Source organism: Podarcis melisellensis (assembly GCF_964234715.1).
Source record: "Podarcis melisellensis genome assembly, chromosome: 2".
Taxonomy (NCBI): domain Eukaryota; kingdom Metazoa; phylum Chordata; class Lepidosauria; order Squamata; family Lacertidae; genus Podarcis; species Podarcis melisellensis.
In genome coordinates, this window is record NC_138529.1 from 22,412,413 (window position 1) to 22,418,412 (window position 6,000).

Genomic DNA, 6,000 nt, shown 5'->3' on the forward strand with positions numbered 1-6,000 from the left:
TGCTGGAGGAGACTCTTGAGAGTCCCATGGACTGCAAGAAGATCAAACGCATCCATTCTTAAGGAAATTAGCCCTGAGTGCTCACTGGAAGGACAGATTGTGAAGCTGAGGCTCCAGTACTTTGGCCACCTCATGAGAAGACTCCCTGGAAAAGACCCTGATGTTGGGAAAGATTTGAGGGCACAAGGAGAAGGGGGCAACAGAGGACGAGATGGTTGGACATGTTCTCGAAGCTACAAACATGAGTCTGACCAGTGGAAGACAGGAGTGCCTGGCGTGCTCTGGTCCATAGGGTCACAAAGAGTCGGACATGACTAAACGACTAAACAACAACAAAGTTACTAATCTCCTTGACATCTGAGGGGTGGGTGTCCCTCAGGGTGGGTGCCACTACTGAGAAGGCCCTCTACCTGGTTCCGTGTAACTTCATTTCTCTTAGCGAAGATTGGAAGGATACCCAACCCACCCACTCCCAATTAAAAGATCTGAAATTGCAAAAACATTCCAGGATATTGGGGTACAAGTGTTAGGAAAAATAGAACTTACCTGTTTATGCTGAGGCTTTTGCTGGCTGTTGATTGCCAGCCATTTGTCATAAGGTTTTTGCTAAACCAAGCAGCATTGTCAGTAAACATTTTATTTTATTGCTGTTGTATTTTAAGAGATTTTATGTTTTTGCTTCATTTAAACCACCTTTATATTGTATTATGGGCAGTATATAAATAGTTTTAACAAATAAATATTATCAGACTCTGTGAAATGTTGCCCACAGGCTGGAATCAAAACATATTGGGGTTGGTTGGCTCGCTTCACGACATTCCCTCACAGTAGCAAGAAGTTCTTCTTCATTTTTGCTGGCTGTGAGAAGCAAGAGAAGTGGGCTGAAAACACCTCTAAGCCGCCAGAGTTTTGCTTCCTGAAATCAGGTTGGTGTCACAGGTGTGTGGAAGCACAAAATCCTCTGGCACACACGGCTTTTCCTAGAATATTGCCGGCAATATGGTATTATTTCTAAGATTGCAAAAATGTGAGGAATGGTGAACAGCAGAGGAGCGTGTCTCAGGAAAGCTGCCCAATCCTAAAAATAAATTGCTCATAAATTAACTTCAGATTAAGAGTCATAGACTGTAAAGCCTGAACTCAGTTAGGTTGCTTACATTGCACTGACTTCAGTGGGATTTAAACAACCTAACTGTACTTTTTTTTTCTTTTTTATATTTATATTTTATATAAAAAAGTATAAAGATAGAAGTAATCTACATTAGACACAACAACTTAGTAAAAGTAAAAAATTTGAGGTCTTAGAACAAAGGAAGGAAGTCAATATGTGTATATGTATGTACAGTGGTACCTCGGGTTAAGTACTTAATTCGTTCTGGAGGTCCGTTCTTAACCTGAAACTGTTCTTAACCTGAAGTACCACTTTAGCTAATGGGGCCTCCTGCTGCTGGCGTGCAGCCGGAGCACAATTTCTGTTCTCATCGTGAAGCAAAGTTCTTAACCTGAAGCACTGTTTCTGGGTTAACGAAGTCTGTAACCTGAAATGTGTGTAACCCAAGGTACCACTGTAATGACTAGATTAGAATGATGAAATATGATAAAATATGGTTTTATTTGTAGATGTGTGCTTTTTCTTTTGATTTTTGTTTTCTTTTTTGTGTTCTGTTTTTCTTTCTTTTTTGTACAGTATTATTTTGGATTCAATGTTTGTAATTTTTGTTATAATTTTGCATTGGAAATAAAATATAAAAATATAAAATATAAGCAACCTAAATGTACACTGTTGAGGTCCTATAAAAGTATTTGCTGAAGTTAATTTATTTTAGCTGGTCGAATAGAGGGATCATGTCTAATATAGTTATCAACACAGTAATGAAGAACTTTCTCTCAGTGACTGGGATGCTGGTTCGACACTGGGAATGCAATGGTGGCAGAGAAATAATATCCCTTCTTTACCACTGCCACATGGTAAATATCATTAGGTGCCTTTAGTTGCGTTTATTTATATTCCTTGTGAGATTTGTGTCACAAGTGTGTGGTCCTGCCATGGACATGGAATTGCTCCCAGGCTACTGTTCTGGGGGTTCTGAAGGATATATTTTGTATTGGCCATTTACAATTATTTTTTATAAATGCAGCTGACATTTGCTTGATGAGAGTGCCAGGTCAACATGACTATTAAGAGTTTTCATATATCTGTTTATGGATCTGACAGGTTGTCTTCTACATAAGCCAAGGTCCAAAATAACAATCCCTCTGCATGCATCTCAGTCTAAAAGCACTAACTGTTCCCTCGAGGAGGATTTAATCCACCAGGGTATTTCAGCAACCGATTTCTAATGAGCTCCATCTGACCTGAAATTCCAGCAGCGCTGTGACTCTCCCCTTCTGCTAGAGCAGGTGCCTGCTTTGCGAGTATGAGATATTTATGTTCTATCAGCTTATTTCCTTTTCTGCATTCTGCTGACATGGTTACAGAGAGGAACTGAGCAACATTTGAAAAGAATTGTCATGGTTAGAGGAACTCATAGTGTGGATTAGAGCAAAGTGATTTTGCCCGGGTGCCTTGCAGAAATTTTAGTTCTCCTGTGAACTTCTGTTGTTCTTTAGTCGTGTCTGACTCTTCGTGACCCCATGGACCAGAGCACGCCAGGCACTCCTGTCTTCCACTGCCTCCCGCAATTTGGTTAAACTCATGCTGGTACCTTCAAGAACACTGTCCAACCATCTCATCCTCTGTCGTCCCCTTCTCCTTGTGCCCTCCATCTTTCCCAACATCAGGGTCTTTCCCAGGGAGTCTTCTCTTCTCATGAGTTGGCCAAAGTATTGGAGCCTCAGCTTCAGGATCTGTCCTTCCAGTGAGCACTCAGGGCTGATTTCCTGAAGAATGGAGAGGTTTGATCTTCTTGCAGTCCATGGGACTCTCAAGAGTCTCTTCCAGCACCATAATTCAAAAGCATCAATTCTTCGGTGACCAGCCTTCTTTATGGTCCAGCTCTGTTACAAATAACTAGTCAGAGGTGCAGAGGGCTTGATGTATTATTACACCTTTGGATGCTGAATCACAGCTAAAGCACAGGAGGGGATAAATTGCGTCCATAGTCATTTCCAATGTGAAACCAAAGCAAATTTTCAACCCAAGCAGGTGCCATGGAGGAAGTTGAGTGATAATGTACCCTAGGTTTTCTCAGTGAGAACAGAAAATTTTTTTAGGCGGCAGTGGTTTGGAATGGAGTAGATGTGAAAATTGAATGTCAAAGTTATATGATACTTTTCACAAAGGTGCAAAGGGGGAGAGGGCATTTAGACAAGGAAAGTAGATTTAAAAACAAACAACCATCCATGTTAAGATGAAGCAGTGCTTGTACATTCTCTTTGTTCTTATAGAATCTCCTATGTGACAGCCAGCACAGGACACCTGATTCAAATTGTCAGCTGTGAAGTTTACTGGATAGCTTTGACCCAATTCGCAGCACAATCCTGCAGCATAGAGTGAAAACAAGGCAACATATATGCACTGGCCACCTTGAGTTTTGCAAGAAACACAAACGTGATGTACTTTGGTTGCCTATTAAAGGGGAGGTGGGAACAGACAGCTGCTTCTTAGAATAGTTTATGTTATTGTTTATTGTGTGTATGTGTGTGTATGCATGTGTATGTGTGTAGATAAATAGAAATGTGCGTGCAAGTTGTGTGCAAGAGAAGAAAAACTCTGGCCTTCGATAAAAGAGCACAGGAGGCGACTGTTGAATTAGAGACCTGGCAGGGTTCTTGTGTATGCAGTGGTTCCTGCGTATTCAGGAGGAAACCTACAGCCACTCCCACCAGGGTAAGGAGGTAGTTTTTCCAAGCATGGCTTCTTCTACATCTCCCTTTTATGTAACTGTCACAAGAGGTGCCCAGACCTGTACTAGAAGCTGTACATAAAAATGGACCACATTAGCAATGCAGGGTGTGTGTGTGTGTGTGTGTGTGTGTCTATCTATCTATATATCTCTAGAAATACTGCATATAGTGGGAAACATCTTTCATGTGTTGCGAGATTACAGCTTTGCCAGTCCAACGGTTCACAGAGTTCATTCCTGCCAAGCCTTGCCCACATTTAAAGCACAAAATCAATCTGCTCTCTGAAGCGCACACAACTCTTTGCGGGTTTTGTCAGGCAGAACAATTTAAATATGCAGAGATGGTGCTAAAAATGGCTTTCTTTTCTTTCTTAAAACTCAGTCATGTGCTTCTCAGGTTTTAGCAATAACTTAAGAGAAGCCCCCTTTTCGCTTTGGTGGCAATTTTGCAAATGACTGTTAACAATCACAGGTAAAGAATTCGTCTGCAATGGAAGTAATTAGGCAGCTGAAGAACTGGAGGGGGGGGAGGAGCGGCGGACAAGAATGAAATGAAAACAAAAGAAAAACAGCAGACATAAATTGCTCTCTGGTTTGTTTCAACAATGAGCTGGGCCTTAGAAGTATTTCAGAATGTCATTTCAATGCCTCCAGAACCCGGAAATGCTAAGTAATGTGTGAAGTGAAAAAACGCTAGTTGTTAGCCCTTACACACAGCCCAAATGCTGCTTTAGATAAGGGGTGGGGGACTGTTTTCAGCCCGAGGGTGGACTGCATACCAGTGGAAGGCAGGGCCAGAGGCATTAAGTGGGCCCTCCAGCAAGCATTTATCCAGTAGATACCATTCCAGCCATGCAAAAGCCAGAAATCTCTACATTCCCACCCACACCCCAGTCCATCACCCACTCAGGCAAGCAAGAGTAGTTCTCAAACTTCAAGGATGCATTATTGTGGGGGAACCTGTGGCCTTTGAGATGGTGTTGGACTACAACTCCCACCAACCTCAGCTGACATGGCTATTAGTCTGGGATGATGTGAGCTGGACTCCAGCAACATCTGGAGAGCTACAGGTTCTTCACCCCTGGATCTTAAGGTAATGTCCTTCAAAGGCACAATCAAATACTACTACTACTACTACTACTACTACTAATAAACCGGGCACAATCAAGAACTTGCTGAGCTAATAATTGGAACTGGAATACAAGAAGGGGAGGTGTGGGGAAGTCAGGGAAAGATGTTATTGAAAATAAGGAATGTAAATGCTATGTGTTTTTTTATTTTTTATTTTGTTTTTCTTTTTTTTCTTGTTTTTTTGAAAACTTCAATAAATATCTTAAAAAAAAATAAACCAGGCACAATCAAATGATGATTGCTCTTTTGAAGTAATGGCAGCAAAAATGCAGCTACCATATTTTTCGCTCCATAGGGCGCACCGGACCATAGTTTTTTTTTGGGGGGGGGAATAAAGGGAAAAAAATATTAAAGAAAGGAAGGGCAGTTCACACCGCGAACTGTAAGAACTGTACTTCAACTGGAGTACCATCAGGGATAAAAAGCAATACATTCAAACTCTTAACAAGTCAAAAACTTGCAGTGTAAGGAAGACACTCCTCCACAAAATAATTATCAGTATCTTTATTCATATTCACTTGCTTTCAAACTACCATTAATATTTAACAAAAGAAAATGTCATGCAAACAAAGATTAAATATTAATATTAAGGGGTGTGGGGAAGAAATGCAACAATTTGTACATTAATCTTGCCTGCTTTTTTTTTAGATTTCCCCCTGCAAACGAATGGCTTCTCCCATTATCCCTACAGTACCTTATCGTCATTAAATAATTAGAAAAGGTTCCCTTCTGTCCATAATATAAATCTTGAGCCTTAAAAGTGGTATCATACATACAAGGTAGCTTTTATTGATTCTATCCTTTGTCAAAAGAAAAGATAAGGGTTAGCATAGCAAATACCATGATGTTATAATGTCCTGTGTTGACACATTCCAGGGTTGCAACCTGACCATAGGGTGTGGCCTGCATATTTGTAGGCTTTACATTAAGCAAATAAAATAAAATAACAATGAAATCACATTTTATGTTAAGACTGGCTTGCATTCATATAAATAACAAAAAGAAAGGAACAGCTCCTAAGTTA